General features: G+C 48.5%; 2 long non-coding RNA genes, 17 other non-coding genes and 2 pseudogenes across 19 annotated transcripts; all 21 read left to right on the forward strand.

The window, feature by feature from the left end:
* Positions 1-112: 112 nt before the first annotated feature.
* On the forward strand, positions 113-14,919 carry LOC118640896. Its single transcript, XR_004961486.1, has 18 exons — positions 113-232; positions 2,360-2,490; positions 2,960-3,088; positions 3,814-3,944; positions 4,418-4,549; positions 5,286-5,416; positions 6,094-6,219; positions 6,895-7,026; positions 7,758-7,888; positions 8,605-8,735; positions 9,201-9,336; positions 10,058-10,195; positions 11,148-11,273; positions 11,680-11,812; positions 12,535-12,667; positions 13,093-13,223; positions 14,223-14,356; positions 14,794-14,919. It is a non-coding gene; the product is annotated as an uncharacterized LOC118640896 (long non-coding RNA).
* On the forward strand, positions 467-557 carry LOC118641061. The gene has a single exon (XR_004961526.1). It is a non-coding gene; the product is annotated as a small nucleolar RNA SNORD116 (small nucleolar RNA).
* On the forward strand, positions 2,726-2,819 carry LOC118641054. The gene has a single exon (XR_004961519.1). It is a non-coding gene; the product is annotated as a small nucleolar RNA SNORD116 (small nucleolar RNA).
* On the forward strand, positions 3,333-3,427 carry LOC118641075. The gene has a single exon (XR_004961539.1). It is a non-coding gene; the product is annotated as a small nucleolar RNA SNORD116 (small nucleolar RNA).
* Positions 4,183-4,276, forward strand: LOC118641059. The gene has a single exon (XR_004961524.1). It is a non-coding gene; the product is annotated as a small nucleolar RNA SNORD116 (small nucleolar RNA).
* On the forward strand, positions 4,799-4,893 carry LOC118641077. Its single transcript, XR_004961540.1, has one exon. It is a non-coding gene; the product is annotated as a small nucleolar RNA SNORD116 (small nucleolar RNA).
* Positions 5,600-5,694, forward strand: LOC118641066. The gene has a single exon (XR_004961531.1). It is a non-coding gene; the product is annotated as a small nucleolar RNA SNORD116 (small nucleolar RNA).
* Positions 6,660-6,753, forward strand: LOC118641055. The gene has a single exon (XR_004961520.1). It is a non-coding gene; the product is annotated as a small nucleolar RNA SNORD116 (small nucleolar RNA).
* LOC118641078 lies at positions 7,272-7,366 on the forward strand. The gene has a single exon (XR_004961541.1). It is a non-coding gene; the product is annotated as a small nucleolar RNA SNORD116 (small nucleolar RNA).
* Positions 8,118-8,214, forward strand: LOC118641073. Its single transcript, XR_004961537.1, has one exon. It is a non-coding gene; the product is annotated as a small nucleolar RNA SNORD116 (small nucleolar RNA).
* Positions 8,963-9,056, forward strand: LOC118641086. The gene has a single exon (XR_004961548.1). It is a non-coding gene; the product is annotated as a small nucleolar RNA SNORD116 (small nucleolar RNA).
* LOC118641069 lies at positions 9,562-9,658 on the forward strand. The gene has a single exon (XR_004961533.1). It is a non-coding gene; the product is annotated as a small nucleolar RNA SNORD116 (small nucleolar RNA).
* Positions 10,679-10,767, forward strand: LOC118641091 (annotated as a pseudogene).
* On the forward strand, positions 11,453-11,546 carry LOC118641056. The gene has a single exon (XR_004961521.1). It is a non-coding gene; the product is annotated as a small nucleolar RNA SNORD116 (small nucleolar RNA).
* LOC118641071 lies at positions 12,059-12,153 on the forward strand. Its single transcript, XR_004961535.1, has one exon. It is a non-coding gene; the product is annotated as a small nucleolar RNA SNORD116 (small nucleolar RNA).
* Positions 12,854-12,947, forward strand: LOC118641057. Its single transcript, XR_004961522.1, has one exon. It is a non-coding gene; the product is annotated as a small nucleolar RNA SNORD116 (small nucleolar RNA).
* LOC118641070 lies at positions 13,738-13,834 on the forward strand. The gene has a single exon (XR_004961534.1). It is a non-coding gene; the product is annotated as a small nucleolar RNA SNORD116 (small nucleolar RNA).
* On the forward strand, positions 14,579-14,672 carry LOC118641068. Its single transcript, XR_004961532.1, has one exon. It is a non-coding gene; the product is annotated as a small nucleolar RNA SNORD116 (small nucleolar RNA).
* A 219-nt stretch (positions 14,920-15,138) lies between the features above and the next one.
* Positions 15,139-15,240, forward strand: LOC118641090 (annotated as a pseudogene).
* Positions 15,241-15,691: 451 nt separating this feature from the next.
* LOC118640898 lies at positions 15,692-23,420 on the forward strand. The gene is made up of 5 exons (XR_004961488.1): positions 15,692-15,774; positions 18,086-18,215; positions 19,349-19,643; positions 22,027-22,141; positions 23,318-23,420. It is a non-coding gene; the product is annotated as an uncharacterized LOC118640898 (long non-coding RNA).
* LOC118641082 lies at positions 15,996-16,092 on the forward strand. The gene has a single exon (XR_004961545.1). It is a non-coding gene; the product is annotated as a small nucleolar RNA SNORD116 (small nucleolar RNA).
* Positions 23,421-23,630: the final 210 nt, after the last annotated feature.

The raw sequence follows: 23,630 nt of genomic DNA on the forward strand, positions 1-23,630 counted from the left end.
GGACAGCTCCCCTGGATTACACTTATGCAAGCACCACTCAGGGTATTGTTACCTGAGAACCTGGATACATTTCTCAAGTTTGCACGTGTTTTTCCTACACTTCCCAGGTGGAGCGACCGTGCAAAGCTCACTTTCAACCATGAAGAGACGACACTCCTTATTATTGACGACCAGAGGTGTGTAGCGGCCCTATTAGAAGTGTGTGCACCCTGCCTGTGGATTGCTCAGGAAGGTAAGCATCCCTCTGCCCTAAATTTTATTGAATATTTTAGATGTACTAGAGGCAGCCTGTCCATAGGTCCCCTATGATACATGGGGTTTCTCTGCAAGAGTGACTGACAGTTCCTCTTGCTCAGTGGCTTGGGTCTGGATATTCCTGGTCACTGGAAGACATGAGGGTCATTGGCTCACTGGGTGAGCCATCCACGCTGCCTCATGAAGATGTTCTACATCCCAGAATGTGCTCGGATCGATGATGACTCCCTCAAAAGCATTCCTTGGAAGCTGAACAAAATGAGTGAGAACTCCTACCGTCGTTCTCATCGGATCTGAGGTCCAGCACTTTTAGTGCCCCAGGGACAGTAGGAGTGAGGGACAGCTCCCCTTGGTCACACTCATGCAGGCACCACTCAGGGGATCAGCCTCAGAGAGCCCCTGACTTACTGTCAGTATTTCCACGTCATTTGTTGGGTGATTATGATCAGTGGTGTTTGAGCAAGTGGCTAGTCATCTTCTCTTGTCCACAAATGTATTTTAATTATAACTAATGGTGTAGTGTGGCTCAGGCCCATTGGGACAATGACATGGATGTGTTCTGGCCAGGTTTTTGCTTCAAAGGTAGATTTAGAGGTCTCAAGTGGGACCCGAGCAGCCGTCTCTCCCATGGTTTCTGATTAGAGAGGCCTTGTTCTTGCATTTTGGCTGGTTAAGGACACTAGTGCCCACCCTGTGATTGGGGGTGGGACCAAGCAATACCAGGCCATGGTGCTACAGTTGGCCTCGTCTGTATTTCAACTAGTCACCCATTTCACATGCAAGGTGGCCAACCATGTCAGTTCTGTGGACTTAGCTTGGAATCAGGACGCTGTGACGGCTGGTGGCCTTAATAGGTGCAGAAGGTCACGTGGAGGATGTGTCCTAGTGTTGGTTTATTTGTGATGTACTGTCTCATTTGTTTCAACCAAAGTCATTGTCATTGGCTTTCTGGACCTCTCAGGGTCTTGAGGGCATGCACCCTGCCTGCCAGGTGAAGTTCAGTGGTGCTGTGTGTGGCTCCATGGTTTCTGACCGTTGTTCACTTGACCATTCCTATCCCAGAGCATAAGGACTCAGTTGTTATTCCTAGTAATGTTTACTCAGTAGGTCCACTGGCCCACAACAGCCCCCGGTCATCCCTGATTTGAATTGCCTGGCCAACATTCCCTTTGTCCCTCTGCCCCTTGGCAGAGAGCTTCTTGGGTCCATGTGTCAACTCCTGCTGTGCTGTTTTCTTCGCACCAGTTTCTCCCATTTTCTTCTAGGGACTGTGGGCTCTGTAGGCGCAAGCGCACTGCCATGCGGTCTTCCTTGGAAATGTTCACGTCCCCTGGTTCAGAGGAAGTACATCTCTTTAATTCTTCCTCCCGTCTTCATGTTTGAAGCACAGGAGCTCTACGGGGTCATTGGTAGTGTTTTGATGCCAGGGGAGGAAGGAGTCACATTGAATCCCATGGGGTCCAGGTCTGCAATGTCTCTGGATGAGAAGAACATGGCCCAGTTTTAATGGGTTTCATTGTGAGTCCTGCTGGTTTTCTTCTGTGCTGCTGGGGGCATTTGTCTCAGCGTGCAAAAGCGCCTGGCTGGAAGCCGCCGGGCTACTTGAGATTAGGATGGGCCACTTCTGCCTTGGGGGTCGTGCTGGTGGTGGCAGGCCTAGCCTCATGGTCTCGTTCTTTCAGTGGTCGCTGTTCCCATCAAAACACTGCCCTTGTGACAGCGGAGTCTAAGTGTTTAGTATTACTTGACGTTCGCAGTTAGTAAGAGCTGGTTTGGTCAGAGTCCTGGCAATGAGAATGGAAGTTCTTGGTCTGTTGTAGCAGCCCCATGAGGTCAGAGTTTCCAGTTTCATGGGGAGGCAGGCATGTGGTGAAGGATCAGTGCCCAGGGCTGGCTTGTTCACTTCAGGAGGCCTCTGGCCACGAACACATGCATACGTGTTTCTAGACTGACATGCACACCCACCCTAAGTCAACACCGCAGGGACAGAGGTACGTGACATCAGATGCAAGGCCTACTAATGAGTAGAGAATTATGTGGATTAATTACCTGGGGACCTGGGTACATTTCTAAAATGCATGTATGATTTCTGTCCACTGCTCAGATGGAGTTGCATTGCAAAGTTTTTCACCAGACAACAAAAAGAAGACCTCTCTCTGAAGGACTGGAGGGTCACAGGCGTCCTAGGACATCTGTGGGCTGAGTGTGCACAGTGCCTGGGGATTCCTTAGGAAGGTGAGTGTTCCTCTGCTTCAAGCTTGCGCATTACTTTGGGATTTTAGAGAGCCGCTGGATTGTGTGGGTGTCCCAAAGCACGCACCGGCTCCCCACCAAGGGTGGAATTACTGTTCCTTTTACTCAGTGGTTTGGTTATTGATCCTTCAGGCCACTGGAGGACTCTGAGCTCATTGCCTAACCCAGTGAGGCATGCAGCCTGTCTTCCTAATTTCCAGCATTCTAGAATGTGCTCGGATCGATGATGACTCCCTCATAAAAGCATTCCTTGGAAAGCTGAACAAAATGAGTGAGAACTCCAACCGTCGTTCTCATCGGATCTGAGGTCCAGCACCTTCAGTGTCCCAGAGGCAGCAAGAGGGAGGGACAGGGCCCCTCGCTCACATCATGAAAGCACTGCTCAGGGTCTTGTTACCTGAGAACCTGGGTGCGTTTCTCAAAGGTGCATGTGATTCTCTACACTTCCCAGGTGGAGCGGCTGTGCACGCCTGACTGTCGTGAAGAGACGATTTTCCTCTATTTGATGATGGGAGTTTGTGGGAGAAGTGCAGGAAGTGTGTCCCTAGGGGTGCACCTTGCCGGTGGACTGCTCAGGAAGGTAAGCATTCCTCTGACCATGTCCTGCCATTTGCTTAGGAATCTGCACCCCTGATAGAGGCAGCCTGTTTTCGTGCCCCAGATGCCCACACGCTTTTGTATTTAGAGCAGTTGACGGTTTGGGTGGCCAACAGATATGATCACGAATACCCAGGCCACAGGAAAATACTGAGGTCATTGGCTCACTGAGTATGTGAGCCGCCCAGGCTGCTTCTCCAAAATGTCCTGCATCCCTGAGCGTGCTCGGATCGATGATGAGTCCCTCATTAAAGCATTCCTTGGAAAAGCTGAACAAAATGAGTGAGAACTCCAACCGTCGTTCTCATCGGATCTGAGGTCCAGCACGTTGAGTGCCCCAGGGCAGGCACGAGTGAGGGATAGTTCCCCTTGGTCACACTCATGCCAGCCCCCCATGGCATCAGCCTCATAGAACATCCTGACTTACTTGTTCGTATTTTCATGGTATCCATTGGGTGTTTATGTTAAATACTATTTGGGGAATGCCAGGCTTTCTGTCCCATCTGCGAGCTCCTGTTGTAGTCTATATTGTGTAGTGTGGCTGTGGCACTACACAAAGGTATCACATGCCTGTCGTCATACCTCAGGGACAGCACTAGGTGATGACCCAAGGCCAGACCTGTTAATTGGTAAGGGTGACATAGATTAATTACCTGAGAACCTGGGTACATTACTCAAATGCACTTATGATTTCTGTCCACTTATCAGGTAGATGAACTGCAAGGTTCTTTATCAGCCAAGAAAAGAAGACCTTTCTCTCCCTGAACGACGCCGGTCATGGGTGTCCCAGGAGATGTGTGGTCATGACTGTGCACCATGCCTGGGGATGACTCAGGAAGGTAAGCCTTGTTCTCACCAGATCCATCCATTAGCTTTCGGACTTTTGAATCTTAACGTGTATGCCTTGTTAGGGTGTCCTGAATGGCACATAGCGCTTTCCTCTAGGAGTAGACTGAATATTTCTCTTGCTCAGTCCTTGAGCACTACCCAGCAGCTGGAGGACTCTGAGGTTATTTACTTACCCATTGGGCCGCCCAGCCTGCCCTGATGAACTTTTCAGAGTTCCAGAACGTGCTTGGATCGATGATGACTCCCTCATGTAAGCATTCCTTGGAAATCTGAACAAAATGAGTGAGAACTCATACCGTCGTTCTCATCGGATCTGAGGTCCAGCACGTTGAGTGCCCCAGTGACAGCTGCAGTGAGGTACAGCTCCCTTTGGTCACACTCATGCAGGCACTACTTAGGGATCTTGTTACCTGACAACCTGGGTTTATTTCTCAAATGTGCATGTCATTATTTACACTCCCAGGTGGGGCCGCTGTGCAAGATGGGCCATCCGTCATGAAGAGAGCATCTTCCTTTATATAATGATGGAGTTTGCGGGACATGTGCAGGAAGTGTGTGTCTGGGTGTGCACCCTGCCTGTGGATTGCTCAGGAAGGTAAGCATTTCTCTGACTCAACATTTTGCCCTTTGCTTTAGGAATTAGGAGAACTGGCAGAAGCAGCCTGTTTTCCTGTCCCCAGACATATACAGGGTTTTGTACCAAGAGTGGTTGACAATTCTAGTAGCTCAACATTTAGAATCCAGTATACGCAGGCCCCAGGCAGACACTGATGTAGTGGACATTCTACGTATGTGAACCGCCCAGGCTGTCTCACCAAAATGCCCTGCATCTCTGAGCGTGCTCGGATCGATGATGAGTCCCTCATTAAAGCATTCCTTGGAAAAGCTGAACAAAATGAGTGAGAACTCCAACCGTCGTTCTCATCGGATCTGAGGTCCAGCACGTTGAGTGCCCCAGGGCAGGCAGGAGTAAGGGACAGGTTCTCATTGGTCACACTCATGCCAGCACCACTCAGGACGTCAGCCTCAGACGGCCCCTGACTTACCTTTAAAACTTCCATGGCATCAGCTTGGTGTTCGTAAGCGGTGTTGTCCAGAGATTTGAGCACAGGGATTCTTGTTCAGTTGAGGCCTCTGCCAATCAACTCATGCATATATATATTTCCTATACACTGATGTACACACATGATATCACACCTCCTGTTATACCTCAGGGACAGAAATAGGTGACAATCTGATGCAATGCTCTCTAAGGGGCAGAGGATAGAGTAATTACCTGAGGACCTGAGCACGTTACTCAAATGCACCCATGATTTCTGTTCACTTCTCAGGTAGAGGTTCGTTGCAAGGTTCTTCAGTGGCCAAGAAAAGACTATTGCCTGCCTGGATGGCCGAAGTTTGCAGGATTCTCAGAAGCTGTGTGGCCCTCAGTGTGCATCGAGCCTGGGGATCACTCAGAAAGGTAAGTGTTTCTCTGCTCCAAGTCCATCCATTAACTGTTGTATGTTTGAAGCTGCTAGAGGTGGCCTCTGTGGGTGTCCCTCTTATCCAGTGGCTTGGATATGAATGCCTCTGAGGTCATTCACTTTCTTAACGAGCCACCCAGCCTGCCCTGCTGAATTTCCCAGAGCTCTAGGACGTGCTCGGATCGATGATGACTCCCTGATAATAAGCATTCCTTGGAAATCTGAACAAAATGAGTGAGAACTCCAACCGTCGTTCTCATCGGATCTGAGGTCCAGCACGTTGAGTTCCCAGGGAAGGCAGGCAGGAGTGAGGGACAGCGCCCCTGGTCACACCCATGCAGGCACCCCCATGGTATCAGGCTCACAGAGCCTCCTGATTTACTTTCAGTGTTTTAATAGCATTCGTTTGGTGTCTATGAACAGTGGTGTCGAAGGATATGAGCACAGGGCTTTCTTGCTTGTTCGGGTGAGGAGGCCTCTGCCCACCAACTCATGCATACATATTGCTAGACCAATCTACATGCACGATGTTACAACTTCCTGCAGTATCCCTCAGGGACAGAGGCAGGTGTCAATCAGATGCAAGGCCCACAATGGGGAGAGGATGGATTAATTTACCCGAGGACCTGAGCACGTTATTCAAATGCACCTATGATTTCTGTTCACTTCTCAGGTGCACTGCCAGGTTCTTCAGCATCCAAGAAAAGAGGACCTTTCTCTCCCTGGATGACTGAAGATTGCCGGACTCTCAGAAGCTCTGTGGCCCTGAGTGCACCGAGTCTGGGGATCACTCAGGAAGGTAAGTGTTTCTCTGCTCCAAGTCCATCCATTTACTTGTATTTTGACGCTGCTAGAGGTGGCCTGTGTGGGTGTCCCTACTGCTCAGTCCTTGGATGTGAATGCCTCTTAGGTCGTTCACTTTCTTTTTTGGTTTTGTTTTTTATCCTCACCCGAGGACATTTTTGCTTTATCTTCAGATAGAGCTGGAGGGAGGGAGGGAGGAAGAGAGAGAACCATTAACATGAGAGAGACACATCGAATGGTTGCCACCCACATAACCCCAACTAGGGATGGGGACAAACTGCAGCCGAGGTACGTGTCCTTAGCCAGAACTGAACCTGGGGAACTCTGTTCTGCAGGCTGACGTTCTAACCTCTGAACCAAACCGGCCAGGGTGGTTATTTTTAATGAGCCTCCCAGCCTGCCCTCCTGAATTTCCCAGAGCTCTAGGACGTGCTCGGATCGATGATGACTCCCTCATGTAAGCATTCCTTGGAAATCTGAACAAAATGAGTGAGAACTCATACCGTCATTCTCATCGGATCTGAGGTCCAGCACGTTGAGTGCCCCAGTGACAGCTGCAGTGAGGGACGGCTCCCCTTGGTCACACTCATGTAGGCACTACTTAGGGATCTTGTTACCTGACAACCTGGGTTTATTTCTCAAATGTGCATGTCATTATTTACACTCCCAGGTGGGGCGGCTGTGCAAGATGGGCCATCCGTCATGAAGAGAGCATCTTCCTTTATGTAATGATGGAGTCTGCAGGACATGTGCAGGAAGTGTGTGTCTGGGTGTGCACCCTGCCTGTGGATTGCTCAGGAAGGTAAGCATTTCTCTGACTCACATTTTGCCATTTGCTTCAGGAATTAGGAGCCCTGGCAGAAGCAGCCTGTTTTCCTGTCCCCAGACATATACAGGGTTTTGTACCAAGAGTGGTTGGCAGTTGAGGTGTGCTCAGCAGTTGAGGATCCAAGATTTTCCAGGCCATGGAAGACACTGAGCACATTGCCTCACTGAGTGAACTACTCAGGCTGCTTCTCAAAATGTCCTGCATTTGTCAGCGTGCTCGGATCGATGATGAGTCCCTCATTAAAGCATTCCTTGGAAAAGCTGAACAAAATGAGTGAGAACTCCAACCGTCGTTCTCATCGGATCTGAGGTCCAGCACGTTGAGTGCCCCAGGGCAGGCAGGAGTGAGGGACAGGTTCCCCTTGGTCACACTCATGCCAGCACCACTCAGGACAAAAGCCTCAGACGGCCCCTCACTTACCATTCATACTTCCACGGCATCAGCTTGGTGTTCGTAAGCAGTGTTGTCCAGGGATCTGAGCACAGGGCTTTTTGTTCAATTGAGGAGTCCTCTGCCCATCAACTCATGCTTATGTATTTCTTACACCCTGACCTACACACATGATATCCCACCTCCTGTCATCCTCAGGGACAGAAGTAGGTGACAATCTGATGCAATGCCCTCTAAGGGGGAAAGGATGAATTAATTACCTGAGGACCTGAGTACATTACTCAAAGCACTTATGATTTCTGTTCACTTCTCAGGTAGAGGTTCGCTGCAAGGTTCTTCAGTGGCCAAGAAAAGACTATTGCCTGCCTGGATGACCGAAGTTTGCAGGACTCTCAGAAGCTGTGTGGCCCTCAGTGTGCACCGAGCCTGGGAATCACTCAGAAAGGTAAGTGTTTCTCTGCTCCAAGTCCATCCATTTGGAGCTTCTAGAGGTGCTTGTTTGCATGTCTTGGGTGGCACATGAGGTTTCCTCCAAGAGTGGACCGAGGGGTTCCTCTTGTTCAGTGGTTGGATCTTGATGCTCCAAGCTTCTCTGTAGGACTCTGAGTCATTCTCTTACCCAATGAGCTGTCCAGCCTGCCTCGCTGAATTTTCCAGCTTACCAGAACGTGCTCGGATCGATGATGACTCTCCCTCATATAAGCATTCCTTGGAAAAGCTGAACAAAATGAGTGAGAACTCCAACCGTCGTTCTCATCGGATCTGAGGTCCAGCACGTTTAGTCCCCAGGCACCATAGGAGTGAGGGACAGCTCCCCTGGGTTACACTCATGCAATCACCACTCAGAACGTCAGCCTCAGATGGCCCCTGACTTACTGTTCATACTTCACGGCATCAGCTTGGTGTTCGTAAGCGGTGTTGTCCAGGGATCTGAGCACAGGGCTTCTTGTTCAGTTGGGAAGGCCTCTGCCCATTAACTCATGAGTATATATTTTCAGACTTTCTTACACATGTAATATCAAGCCTTTGTCATACTTTAGGGACAGTAGTAGGTAGTAATCTAATGCAAGGCCTACAGAGGGGGAACGGATGACATGAGTTAATTACCTGAGCACCTGGGTACATTACTCACAAGCACTATGATTTCTGTTTACTTTTCAGGTAGAGGTGCCCTTAAAGGTATTTACCAGCCAAGAGAAATACCATTCTCTCCCTGGGTGACAGTAGTTTGCAGGACTTCTTGAGGCTCTGTGGCCCTGAGTGTGCACCGGGCCTGGGGATCACTCAGGAAGGTAAGTGTTTTTCTGCTCCATGTCCATCCATTAGCTGTTGTATGTTTGAAGCTGCTAGAGGTGGCCTGTGTGGGTGTCCTGAATGACACACGAGGTTTCCCTCCCGCAGTGGACTGAGTGTCCCTCTTGCTCCGTGGCTTGGGTGTGAATGTCTCTTTGGTCATTCACTTTCTTAATGAGCCACCCAGCCTGCCCTGCTGAATTTCCCAGAGCTCTAGAGCGGGCTCAGATCAATGATGACTCCCTCATATAAGCCTTCCTTGGAAATCTGAACAAAATGAGTGAGAACTCATACTGTCATTCCCATTGGATCTGAGGTCTAGCACAGTTAGTGCTGCAGGGACACTAGGAGGACGGAGAGACATCTCCCCTTGGTCACACATAGTCAAGCACCAGTCAGGGTCTTTTTACCTGAGAACCTGACTCCGTTTCTCAAATGTGCATGTTATTCTCTGCACTTTCTAGGTAGCACTGCGGTGGAATTTGGTGTCAGTCGTGAAGAGAGCATCTCCTCTATTTGCTGATGGGAGCTGTGTGGCAAACTGCCCTTGCAGGGAATGTGTCCCTGCGTGTGCACCTTGCCTCTGGATTGCTGAGGAAGGTGAGCATTTCTCCATCCCACATTGTATCATTTTCTAAAGGAATCTGTAGCCCTGGCAGAGGCAGTGTGATTGTTTGTCTCCGGATGCTCACAGGGTTTGTGCCAAGTATGGGGAAAGTTGAGGTGTACTCATGGTCAGGGGTCAAGAGTATCAGGCTGTCACTACCTCACTAAGTGAGGTGCTCAGGCTGCTTCTCCAAAATGTCCTGATCCCTGAGCGTGCTTGGATCGATGATGACTCCCCCTCATATAAGCATTCCTTGGAAAAGCTGAACAAAATGAGTGAGAACTCCAACCGTCGTTCTCATCGGATCTGAGGTCCAGCACGTTGAGTGCCCCAGGGAAGGCAGGAGTGAGGGACAGCGCCCCTGGTCACACTCATGCCAGCACCACTCAGGACATCAGGCTCAGAGAGCTATCTAACTTACTGTCAGTTATATTCATGGCTTTAATTGGATGTTTATAATTGATGGTGTGCAAGGATCTGAGCATATGGCTTTCTTGCTTGTTCAGGTGAGGAAACCTCTGCCCACAAACATATGTGTACATATTCCCAGACCAACCTACATGCATGATATCACAACCTCCTGCAGTCATACCTCAGGCATAGAAGCAGGTGTCAATCAGATGCAAGGCCCACTAATGGGGAGAGCATGAATCAGTTACCTGAGAACCTGAGTACATTACTCAAACATACCTACTATATCTATTCACTTCTCAGGTGGAGGTGCACTGCCAGGTTCTTTATGAGCCCAGAAAACAAGCGACCTCTCCTTTGGATGAATGAACGAAGATTCGTGGGACTTTGAGAGAATCTGTGGCCCTGAGTGCCCACCGTGTGTGCGGATCACTCAGGAGGGTAAGCCTTGCTGTGCTTTAAGTCCCTCCTTTAGCTTTTGGTTTTTGGAGCTGCTACACGTACTTGAGTTTAGTGACTGCACATGGGGCTTCCCTCTAGGAGGGACTGAGAGTTCCTCATGCTCAGTGGGTTGGGTATGGATGCTTTGGGCACCTGGTGGGTGCTTAGGTCATTCACGTTCTTTTATTTACTTATTTATTTTCAGACAGAGCGGGAAGGAGAGGGAGGGATCGAAAGAGAAACATTGACGTGAGAGAAACACATCGAGTGGTTGCCTCCCACACAACCCCAACCGGGGCCGGGGACCAACTGCAACCGAGATACATGCCCTTAGTGGGAACCAAATATGGGACATTCTGATCCGCGGGCCGAAGCTCTAATCACTGAGCCAAACCGGCCAGGGCAGGTCAGAGCAGGTCATTCACATTCTTAATGAGCCTCCCAGACTGCCTACAGAATTTTCCATAGCTCTAGAACATGTTCAGATTGAGGTGACTCCCTCATATAAGCATTCCTTGGAAATTGGAACAAAACGAGAACTCATACTGTCGTCGTCATCAGATCTGAGTTCCAGCACATTTAATGCCCCAGTACAACTGCAGTGAGGGACAGCTCCCCTTGGTCATACTCATGCCAGCACCACTCAGGACGTCAGCCTCAGACAACCCTACTTACCATCCATACTTATCGGCATCAGCTTGGTGTTCGTAAGCGGTGGTTTCCAGGGATCTGAGCACAGGGCTTCTTGCTTGTTCAGTTGAGGAGGCCTCTGCCCATCTGCTCATGCGTATATATTTCCTACACACTGACGTACACACGATATCACATCTCCTGTCACATCTCAGGGACAGAATTAGGTGACAATGTGACGCAATGCTCACTAAGGGGAGAGGATGGAATAATTACCTGCGTACATTACTCAAAAGCACCTATGCTTTCATTCACTTCTCAGGTGCACTGCCAGGTTCTTCAGCAGCCAAGAAGGGAGGACTTTTCTCTCCCTGGATGACCGAAGTTTGCCGGACTCTCAGAAGCTCTGTGGCCCTGAGTGCACCGAGCCTGGGGATCACTCAGGAAGGTAAGTGTTTCTCTGCTCCAAGTCCATTAATTAACTTGTATGTTGACGCTGCTAGAGGTGGCTTGTGTGGGTGTCTCTCCTGCTCAGAGGCTTGGATGTGAATGCCTCTGAGGTCGTTCACTGTCTCAGTGTGCCGCCCAGCCTGCCCTGCTGAATTTCCAGAGCTCTAGAACGTGCTCGGATCGATGATGACTCCCTCATATAAGCATTCCTTGGAAATCTGAACAAAATGAGTGAGAACTCCAACCGTCGTTCTCATCGGATCTGAGGTCCAGCACGTTTACTGCCCCAGTGACCGTAGGAGGGAGGGACAGCTCCCCTTGGTCACTCTCACGCCAGCACTACTCAGTGTCTTATTATTGAGAACTTGGGTACGTTTCTTATTAGTGCGTGTTACTCTACACAGGCGGAGCGGCCGTGCAAGATGGGATGTCAGTCATGCAGAGAGCACCTTCCTGTATTTGCTGATGGGCGTTTTGTGTGATGTGTGCAGGGAGTGTTTCCCGGGGGTGAACCCTGCCTGTGGATCGCTCAGGAAGGTAAGCCTTTCTCTGCCCATGTTCTACGGTTTTTTTAAGGAATTTGTCGACCTGTCCCAAATAGCTTGTTTTCGTATCCCCAGATGCACAAAGTTTTTTGTACCAAGAGTGGTTGACAGTTTTGGTGACCAAAGGTTAGGATCCATTATATCCCTGCCCGGGGAAGACACTGAGGTCATTTGCTCACTGAGTGTGTGAGCTGCCCAGGCTGCTTCTCCAAAGTGCCCTGCATCCCTGAGCGTGCTTGGATCAATGATGACTCCCTCATATAAGCATTCCTTGGAAAAGCTGAACAAAATGAGTGAGAACTCCAACCGTCGTTCTCATCGGATCTGAGGTCCAGCACGTTGAGTTCCCCAGGGCAGGCGGGAGTGAGGGGCAGCTCCCTTGGTCACACTCTTGCCAGCCCCCCATGGCATCCATCTTACAGAGCCTCCTGACTTACTCTCAGCATATTCATGGCGTTAGTTTGGTGTGGTCAGTGTTGTCCAGGGATCTGAGCGCAGGGCTTCTTGCTTGTTCGATTGAGGAGGCCTCTGCCCACAAACACGTGTACATGTTCTCAGCCTGACCCACACCAATGTAATCACACCTTCCTGTAGTCATACATAGGGACAGAAGTAGGTGACAATCAGATGCAAGGCCCACTAGGTGGGAGCGGATGGATATAATGACCTGAGGACATTCCCCAAACGCACCTGTGATTTCTGTCCACTTCTCAGGTAGAGGCGCACTGCAAGTTTCATCATCAGGCCAGAAAACAAGGTCCATCTCATCCTGGCTGAACGGAGGTTCTGGAGACTTCAGAAGATCTGGGGCCCTGAGGGCACACCCTGCTGGGGATCACTCAGGAAGGTAAGCCTTGCTCTGCTCCACGTCCCTCCATTAGTTTTGGTTTGTGGGGCTGCCGGCAGTGCTGGTTTGTGTGTCCTGAATGGGGTGTGGGTGCTCCCGGGCTGCTGGAGGACTCTGGAGTCATTCACTTCCTTAAGGAGCCTCCCTGCCTGCCCTGCTGAATTTCCAAAGCTCTAGCACGTGCTCGGATCGATGATGACTCCCTCATATAAGCATTCCTTGGAAATCTGAACAAAATGAGTGAGAACTCCAACCGTCGTTCTCATCGGATCTGAGGTCCAGCGCGTTGAGTGCTGCAGGGACAGTGGGAAGGAGGGGCAACGCGCCTTGGTCGCACTCATGCAAGCTCTACTCGGGGGACTGTTCCCTGAAGACCTGGGTACATGTTTCAGATGTGCACATGGTTCTCTACACTCACTTCCCAGGTGGAGTGGCCGTGCAAGACAGACTGTCAGTTACGTGGAGACCACCTTCCTTCATTCGATGATGGGAGTTCTGCGCGAGTCGTTCGGGTGCTTGTCCCTGTCTGCAACACAGCTGTGGATCACTCAGGAAGGTAAGCATTTCTCTGACCCACTTTCTGCCGTTGGCTTTAGGAATCTGAAGACCTGGCAGAAACAATCTGTTTATGTTTCTCTAGATCGGTGGTTCTCAACCTTCCTAATGCTGCGACCCTGTCATACAGCTCCTCATGTTGTGTGTGGGCGCATCTGCATGTGGGCGGACCCACCTGGGGACGGATAGAGGAGCCGTTTCTCGGTTCCTAAGACCATCGGAAATAATGTGTTTCCCGACGGTCTAATGCAACCCCTGTGAAAGGGTCGTTCGACTCCCAAAGGGGTCGCAACCCACAGGTTGAAAACTGCTGCTCTAGATGCATACAGGGTTTTCTGTCTTTCTTTCTTTCTTTTTTTTTTTGTTTTGTTACCAAGAGTGGTTGACAGTTTTGGTAACCAAAGATTAGGATCCAGAATATCCTGGCCTGGGAAGACACTGGGGCCATTGGCTCACTGAGTGTGTGAGCTGCCCAGGCTGTTTCTCCAAAATGTCCTGCATCCCTGAGCGTGCTTGGATCGATGATGACTCCCCCTCATATAAGCATTCCTTGGAAAAGCTGAACAAAATGAGTGAGAACTCCAACCGTCGTTCTCATCGGATCTGAGGTCCAGCACGTTGAGTTCCCCAGGGCAGGCGGGAGTGAGGAACAGGTTACCCTTGGTCACACTCATGCCAGCCCCTACTATGGCATCAGCCTTACTGAGCCTCTTGACTTACGGTCAGTATTTTGATAGCATTAGTTTGGTGTCTATGATCAGTGTTGTCCAGGGATCTGAGCACAGGGCTTCTTGTTCATTTGAGGAGGCCTCTACCCACCAACACTATATTATTTCCAGACCAATTTACATGCATCATATCACACTTTTCTGCAGTCATACCTCAGGGACTGAGGCAGGTGACAGTCAGGTGCAAGGCCCACTAATGAGAACATGGATCAGTTATCTGAGAACCTGAGTACGTTACTCAAACATACCTGTGATTTCTCTTCACGTTCCAGGTAGAGGTGAACTGCAAGGTTCTTCATCAGCCAAGAAAAGAAGACCTTTCTCTCTCTGAGTGACCCAGGGTAATATGGGTCCTGGAAGATGTGTGGCCCTGAGTGTGTGCCATGTCTTGGGATCTCTCAGAAAGGTAAGCCTTGTTCTTACCAGGTTCGTTCGTTAGCTGTTGTGTTTTTGGAGCTCCTGGGGTTCATTTGTTAGGACGTCCTGAATGGCACGTGAAGTTTTCCTCCAGAGGTGCACGTTTGCTCGTTGGTTTGGGTGTGGATGTCCCTGGGCCATGTGAGGTCATGCACTTTCTTAATGAGCCACCCTGCCTGCCCTGCTGAACTTCCAGTTCCAGAGCGTGCTCGGATCAATGATGACCTTCTCATATAAGCATTCCTTGGAAAGCTGAACAAAATGAGTGAGAACTCATACCGTCGTTCTCATCGGATCTGAGGTCCAGCACATTTAGTGTCCCAGGGACAGTAGGAGGGAGGGAGGGACAGCTTCCCTTGCTTGCCCTCTTGTTACCTGACCTGGGTATGTTTCTCAAATGTCCACGTGATTCTCTACACTTCCCAGGTGGAGCGGCGGTGCAGGACTGGATGTAAGTCGTGAAGAGACCACCTTCCTGATTTGATGATGGGAGTTTGGCGGGAGACATGCCCAAGTGCATCCTTGGGTGTGTACCATGCCCGTGGATCACTGAGAAAGGTAAGCATTTCTCTCACCCATGTTCTGCCCTTTGCTTAGGTATCTGCAGCCCTGGCAGAGGGAGGCAGCCTGTTTACGTGCCCCAGATGCATACTGGGTTTCGTACCAAGAATAGTTGACAGTTTTGGAGGCTCAGTGTTAAGGAGCCTGAATATACTGAGGTCATGACTCACTCACTGAGTGTTTCAGGCTGCTTCTCCCAGGAACGTGTTCCGATCAATGATGACCCCCCCCCCCCCATACAAGAACTCCTTGGAAAAGCTGAACAAAATGACTGATGACTCTTAACTGTGGTACTCATCTCACGTTAGGTCCAGGTTTGCTGCCCCAGGGAAGTCGGGAGTAAGGGACAGCTTCCCCTTAGTTGCACTCATGCAAGTACCACCCAGGGCATCAGTATTTAAAAAGGTCAAATTTTTTGTTATGTTTTCATTCTTTAGTTTAATTTTAAGATTGGTTGTTTTTAGTGAATGGCCATAGTTTTGCATGCTTAGCTACCACTGATTCTAGTTCCAGTAATCTGAGAGAAAGGGCAGTGCCTCGGTCCAGTGAGCTCGTGGCATGGGTTTGTGTTGGCCAGGCTCCCACCGGCTTGCTGGCTCTGGAGTATTATCTTTAGGAAGAGGTCACCCTGAGGGAAGGTTGACATGCATCTTGTTTCCTGAGAATCTGGGTATGTCACCCAAATATGCGTGTGGTTTCTTTACACTTCCCAGGGGCAGTGATCGTGCAAGGCTCGCCACGAGCCATGAAGAGATCATCTTCCTTCCCTTTGGTGACCGCAAGTGTGCAGGTGTGCTGCCGGAAGGTTGTCCCTGGGTGTGCACCATGACTGGGTTGCTCAGGAAGGTAAGAATTCCTCTGTGTCAGGTCTTGGCCATCACTTTAGCTTTCATAGACCTGCTACGCATGGCCTGTCCATGTGTCCCCAGTGGTTTTCTTCAAGAGTGATTGATTGCTCAGTGGTGTGGACCTTGATTCTCCACTACATTGGAGGTCTCAGATAAATGGCTCACCCAGTGAACTGCCAGCTTGCCCCGGTCAGTTAAAAAGCATCTCAGAATGTGCTCGGATCGATGATGAGTCTCCCTCATATAAGCATTCCTTGGAAAAGCTGAACAAAATGAGTGAGAACTCCAACCGTCGTTCTCATCGGATCTGAGGTCCAGCACATTGAGTACCCCAGGGAAGGCAGGAGTGAGGGACAGCTCCCCTTGGTCACACTCATGCAAGCTTCACCTAGGGGTTCAGCATCAGAGAGCCTCCTGTCTTAATAATCAGTACTTTCATTGCATTAGTGGGTTTTTAGTTGGATGGCTCGGCCTTTGTCACGTTGACTGGCATGTTCTCTGAATTTAGTGTTTGAGTATGTGGTATGGCACTGACTGGCATGTTCTCTGAATTTAACATTTGAGTATGTGGTATGGCACAGCCCCACTGAGTACATGGTTTGGATGCAGCTTGGCCATGTTTCCCAGCCAATGTAGCCCTGGTAGGTCCTTTTCTAGCAGCTGGAGATCAGAAACCGGACCCTTCATGGTCAGTGGGTTGCAGCCCCAGGCCTGCAGGTTGTGACTCTTCTCAACTTCTCTCGAGGATGTTTGATGGCACTGAATTGGCCGTAGGGGCTGAGGGAGTCGACCATGGTGCTTCACTTGGCTGCCGGCTGTTTCAGTTCCTCAGTCAGTCCCCTTACAAGGTGGCCAACCACTGACTAAATCTGGAATTTGCTCTGAAGTCAACATGGTAGCAGCTCACTCCCAGGACAAGAAAGGAAGCTCTGGGAGGTGGTGGTGTGTTCCATGGTCTGCCACTGGACATGCTGCATTGTTTCAGCCGAGGCCATTGCTTCCAGCAGTGTCTGGGGTTCTTGGATCGGTGGCCAGTTGGTGCCACCCAGGGAAGGCTTCTCAGTCTGTTCTGGGGCTCTGGTAGCTGACCCGGGTTCACTTGGAGTTTCCCTTCCAGACTTGTGGGGCTCCACAGTTCTTTTCCTGTTGCCTGGAAGAGTTGTATGGACCATGACTCTCATTCTCTTTGATGTTAGTCCTCAGAGCTTAGAATGTTCACGTCAGAGAGTTAGTATACAATGGTTTGATTTTCCTGGTCCTGGCGGCTCTCTTTGTCTTTACAGATGTTTACATTGATGGTGGGAGGGTCTGGGCATGGCAGGACTTTGAGTGTTGTGATCCCAGGTGCTATGGACACACATCTGCTTTGGAAAACCCCACATTTCCTAGTGTGGGCAATGTGTTGTTTTGTTTTAGTTCTTCCTTCTGTCTTCGAGGATAAAATGCTTGAGCTCTGTTATGCCAAGTCGGAGTGTGTGGCTGTCCTCCCTGAAGTCCACCGTCCTCCTTGTGGGCGTGGCTTTTGAGACTACACTGGGGGCATTCAGATGTTACTTTGAATATGGCAGCCACGTGTTTGAGTATTTTCTCTGAGGTCAGGACGTTGAATTTCATTGGCTTGGAAGTGCCTGATTCTTGGATGGGAATCTGCCCGAGTTGCCATTGGGTGTTACTTTTTGTCATGGTTGATAAACTCACCATTTCTCTTCTGGGATCTGCTGGCCCACCAAAGACATGAGCAGTCACCTGACCTGGACTCTTTTGGCAACTTAATATTAAGATAGGCCACCTGTTGCCCACTAACCAGTGTCCCTGTGTTGCCAGCCATGATGGTGGTGGTCACATTGTTCGGTTGGTTGCAAATTTTCCATCAAGTGCAGTTCACTTATGGACGCTTGCAGGGAAACACAGTGTACATGCTGCCATCACACGTAGGGTCTGGAAGAGGTGTAGGTAGACTCAGCGTTGTGCTTTGCTTGGAGGAGTGGCTGAAAGGTGGGTTCATGGACTCTCTGCAGCTTCTAGGTCAGCGTTCACATACTGTCTTTCTGAAGGTACCAGTCTTCCATCACTAGGTGGCAGGGATTGAAGAGGGATTTGTGCAGAAGGAATGCTTGTAGGGGCTGAGGCATGCACCCACATACTTGCATACCTGCCTGCATGTGCGGTATCACACACACCTGCAGGGACAGAGGTGCAGGACCAGCAGATGTAAGGCTTACCCCAAGGGGAAGTGTGGCCTGGATCTTGTTACCTTAAAACTTGGGCATGATTCTCAACCCTGCATTTGATTTCTCCACACTTCCCAGGGTCGGCTGCCAGGAAACCTGGACACTCTCTGGTGAGGCGGCGCCCTCGGAGTCCAGCCTCGCAGCGTCCGTGGGATGTCGGTGGATCCCTTGTGATGGCAAGCAGCACTTCTTTGCCAAAACCAACCAGGTATTTGTCTTTTTATTGAATATACTGGGGTGACATTGGTAAATAAAATTATCTAGGTTTCAGTTGTACAAATTCATATATATTGTATATATTGTACTGTGTATTCACCCCCAAGTCAAGTCTTCTTCCAATAGTATTTATCCCCCCTTTACTCTACTATCTCCTCTAACCCCCCTTTTCTCCAATAATCATGATACTATATCTATGAGGTTTTTTTTTACTTAAACCTTTCGCTTTTTTTAAATTTATTTTTTCCTTATTGATGTTAGAGAGAGAGGAAAGGAGAGGGAGCACGATAGAAATACCGATTAGAGAGAACATAGTTTGGCTGCCTCCTGCATGTCCAACACTGCGGATCGGGCCCACAACCCAGGCTTGTGTCCTGACTGGAAATTGAACTGGCGACCTCTTTGTGCATGGGTGGACGCTCATCCAGTGAGCCTCACTGGCTGGGCAAACCCTTCATCTTTTTCATATGCTACTTGTCTTTCTCTGACTCCTTTATTTCCCTTAGCATAACACTCTCCAGGTCCATCCATGCTGCAGAAAAGGGTAAGATTTTTTCTTTCATTTTTTAGAGCCATGTAGTATTCCATTGTGTTAGATGTACCACCACTTTTTAATCCACTCATCTGCTGATGGGCACTTGGGATGCTTCCGAATCTTGGTTATTGTAAACAATACTGCAATGAACATAGGAGTGCATATATTCTTTCAAGTCAGGGCTCCTTTCATCACCATTTATCCTCCCCTTCACCCTCTTCTATCTCCTTCCACCCCCTGCCCTCTTGCTTCAAATTTTAAGTTGCATTTAAAACTCAGCAAACCACCATTGGCATTTAGATTCTCGTTGATGTCAATGTTTATCCTTTGACAGTAGAATGCCTCTTTTTAAAAGTTGTGTTTTTTCTAGTCAGTGTTTTGAGGTTTTGTTTGTTTGCTCAACTAGTCAATAATTTAATGTGTTTTGGGAGGCCTCTTGTGGTCATGTCAGACATAGACATTGACAACCTGGTGAATTTGCTGTGGCTTCCACTCCGGTAAGAGTCTGGGACTGTTGACATTCGTGTGATTGGCTCAAAGCATAAAGGCATTGGCGATTAAGAGTGTTTGAACAGTTTCTTCCTTTTCAGGAGCGAAGATGCTCTTGGGCCCAGTGAGATACGTGACTGAGAGATCGGCGCCGTTGTCCTGTGGAGTACGTGCGACAGAACACAGTGGGGACCCACCGGGCAGCTCATGGTGGCCAGGAACATTCCACACCCGTCCACGTAGTCACTCCTCCCAGCTTGCTGTTCACCATGCATGCGCAGTGTCGCTGACGTCACCCTCCTGGGGTGGAAATTGGGTCTCGGGAAGCAAAACAGATAGCTAATGTTACAGTGGTCCATGGCCTTCCGAACAGCTACAGAAGCAGACACACAGCAGGTGACAATTGGGAAACGGGTTGAGGAACTGTTGTACACATATAAATATATTAATCTGCGTACACCACCTATGTAACAGTCAGATGTGACATCCGCCAGAGGGGTGCTACCACTTGCCATGTGTTTAGTGGTTTTAGAAGGTTGATTGCTTTTCTCCATTTAGAAGCATTTTGTATCTTTCTCTTCTGCAATCCAGGACCTTAACTTAGATTTTTAAAATTCTTTCTGAAGAAAGGCATCCATGTATTTCTCTGGCAGGAAATGGCTGTTCAGCTTCTATTGGGACTTTCTGAAAACTCAGGTAGTCAAGGTCTAAATTCTTTTCTTTGCAAGCCGTAGTGTTCAGGACCCGGTTCTCTGTGTCTGCACTTATGTGTGCACAGTGACGTGCCGTTACTCCAGCTCCTCGGTCGTCCAGAGCTTTGTTTCCAGGAACCAAAGTTCTACTGGATATATGTCTAAGAGCTACAACATCCATGGGAAGATGTGACCAAAGGTGTAGACATTATGACAATCACATCTTTAAAATACCTGTTGTTGGTAAAATTATTTTAGGGAAAGATGTTTGAAAATAGAATTGTAGCCCAGCCAGTGTGGCTCGGTGGTTGAGCATCGACCCATGCACCAAGAGGTTGCTGGTTCAATTCCCAGTCAGGGCACATGCCCAGGTTGTGGGCCAGACCCCAGTGGGGGGCATGCAGGAGGCAGCCAATTGATGTTCTCTCTCATCAATGTTTCTGTCTCTCTTTCCCTCTCCCTTCCTCTCTCTCTAAAATCAATAAAGAAAAAACTTTAAAAAGAAAATAGATTTGTAAGCTTCCATGCTGTGTTAGATATTTCAAGATTTGTTTATTGACTTGTCAGATAGAAAGTGAAATAGTGAAGACAGTGGTCTTGTATCCGTAGTTCATATTGAGACAACAGATGCATGTTTTACCAACTGTATGTTTTTAAAGTATGTTTTTATTGATACTTTAGAGAGAGAGGAAGGGAGAGAGAGAAGCATAGAGATGAGAAAGAAACATCGATCGACTGCCTCCTGCATGCCCCCTACTGGGGATCGAGCCCACAACCTGAGTAGGTCCCTTGACGGGAATGGAATCAGGACCTCTCAGTCCATGGGAAGACACTCAATCCACCGAGCCACACTGGCTGGGTAACTTTTCTTTAATGTAAAAGTAAATAATAGTAATTTAAAAGTAAAAATTTTTCACCTTTACAAACATACAGTATTTCAAAATATTTTAATGAGTGACATGATAATAGAAAACTTGTGGACATATTTGATAAATTTATTATGATGTCCTTCAGATGACTTCAGAAAGAGTATTAGAACGTTATTTAGAGATACACACAAATTTTCATTTGTTCATTGAGTAATCACCAATGTTGAGATCAGTAAATACATAGCCATTGTTCTGTGCGATTTTGAGGGTACTCTGAATATAGTAATCAAATGTGTTCTTTATTTGGTCATATCAAACCTTCTCCTTATAGTTATATTGAGGTTGCTTAACAAGGATAACTTACATGAGATGCTTTCTTTAAAATACTGCATTTTCGGTGTCTTTTAGATAAAGAATGGTTAGGACACATCCAGTTATGTCTCAGAAAAGCACCCTTTCACTAGATAATTGCTTAGCAGCAAATTTTAGACTATTTTAAAAAGAGTTATTTAGTTTCATTCCAATTTAGATACTTAGATATTTTGACATGCATGTATTTCTCAGAAGATGGTCTTATAAAACTTGATAAGCTAGAAACTTTATTTTTGCCAATGAAATTGGTAGGTGCCTCCCTGGGGCTTCACCAGGGACCAAAAAAATGTTTTATAACATTTAGTCTTTTTTTTTAATCCTCACCCGAGGGTATTTTTTTTGCATTCATCTTCAGATAGAGCTGGAAGGAGAAAGGGAGGAAGGGAGAGAGAGAAAAATAGATGTGAGAGAGACACATCGAGTGGTTGCCACCCACACGACCCCAACTGGGGCCAGGGACAAACTGCAAACGAGGTAGGTGCCCTTAGCGGAACCGAACCAGCTCTAACCACTGAGCCAAACCAGCCAGGGCTATAACATTTAGTCTTAAAAGAATTGAAATATTTGATCTTGCTAACATAATTATTAGGCTGCTCTGTGTCTGTTGGACCTCCAGGGGATGGGACAGCGGGCTTGTGTGTGAGGTTGTGCAGGTCACACACAAAGGACTTGACAGAATCCACTCTTCCAAATCTGCAGCTCCGGGTGCTCACACTTCAAATACTTGGTGTTGCATTAGATTACATATGCATAGTGTTTATGTATGCTTTACATGTACAGAAAGGTACATTATATTTATATTGGCATATACTTTTCTCTTTCTTTTTCTTCTTTTTCCCTTGTCAGCTGACGATGGAGCTTATAAAGCCTTCCCCTTGACTCTGGAGCGTCAGGTCCCGACCATGTCCACTCAGTTGGTGGCTCTCCATCCCTGCCTGTGGCCTTTTGGACACCTGTGCAGGTGCGACCATGTAGGCATGTTATTGGGAAAAGGCTAGGACTTGATAGATATTGTTCTTCTGAAGCATAATGGCATTTGGTTTTAGTTAAATACCATTCAAAACCAATCTAAGTCCGATGAGAGTGGGCACAATTATTGGGAGTAACAGTTGTCGATCCTAACAGGTCTTCCGAAATGTGGGGTCTTTTGTCCACAGTCCCATCCTAAAACTGAAGCTACCTCCATATTACCATTGGTTAAGTTCTTTCTTGGCTCGCTCTTTTTTTAGAAAGACAGAAATATCCACGTGAGAGAGAAACATGGATCGGCTGCCTCCTACACGCCCCTGCTGGGGATGGAGCCCGCAACCTGGGCATGTTCGCTGACTGGGAATCGAACCAGGACCTCTCAGTCCATGGGACACTGCTCAATCCACGGAGCCACACTGGCCGGACTTTCGCAGCTCTTTATACATATGATAGATTCATCACTTTTGTTTTAATCCTCACCCGAGGGCATTTTTTCCAATTATCTTCAGATAGTGTGGCTGGTGGCCGGGGGTGGAGAGAGAGAGAGAGAGAGAAACAATGATTGGTTGCCTTCCACATGACCCTGAGCAGGGCTGGGGATTGAACCACAACCAAGGTACGTGCCCTTGACTGGAATCGAACCTGAGACTCTTTGGTTTGTGTACTGACACTCTAACCACTGACCCAAACCGTCCAGGGCCCATCAGGTGGAATTTTAATGCCTTACGGTCCGATGTTTTTCAGTTTGTGTCTGAGACCCAAACACCTTATGGATTGCCAGGCATAGACTACAAACACCTATGGATTGCCAGGCATAGACCACAATCTCAGGAAACACTCACTGAGAGCAGACATGTGAGGGCCTTGTTTTGAGTGATTTTGTAAATAACCTGGCCAGCTAAGCAGAAAACGTCCATCAGAAAAGAGACGTGTTTTCAGTGGGGGTCAGCCAGCCCAGCAGGCCTTAGAAGTGCAGAGAGGAGCCGTGGGCACGGTGCTGGTGGGATGTGTAGTTTTGCAGCCAGGTGGCTGTGGGTCGGGGCCCTTAACACAGGGAGAAGCAGCTTCCAGATGAAACCAAGCGAAAGTGTATCAAAGAGTGACTTCCCAAAACCCAGCTAAATTTCCCGTCTCATTGGAAGTTGTGTTTCTCGTTTTTTTCCCTCAGAACGTGACATCTGGGGAACTCTTTGGGGAGTGAACGCCAGCAGTACACCCGAGACAGGACTCTCCAGACAGAGCCTTTCGTCCGCCTGTTGGCCAAGGGCCATCCATGCAGGTAAGGTTTGATCAGAGTAGTTCTTCCTTCCTAGGAGCACTCGTGTCTGGGTAGAAAGGTAGGTGTGAGTTTACTGGAGAGTGATGGCTCTCGGCTGCATTCCCATCAACTCCAAGGGCCAAACTGCATAATGAGTAGAGACAGACATCTGTCATTAGATACCTGCACAGCTTCTCTGCATGTTAGTCGCATTTCCTGTCAC

Source organism: Molossus molossus, unplaced genomic scaffold (genome assembly GCF_014108415.1).
Source record: "Molossus molossus isolate mMolMol1 unplaced genomic scaffold, mMolMol1.p scaffold_m16_p_24, whole genome shotgun sequence".
Classification (NCBI taxonomy): domain Eukaryota; kingdom Metazoa; phylum Chordata; class Mammalia; order Chiroptera; family Molossidae; genus Molossus; species Molossus molossus.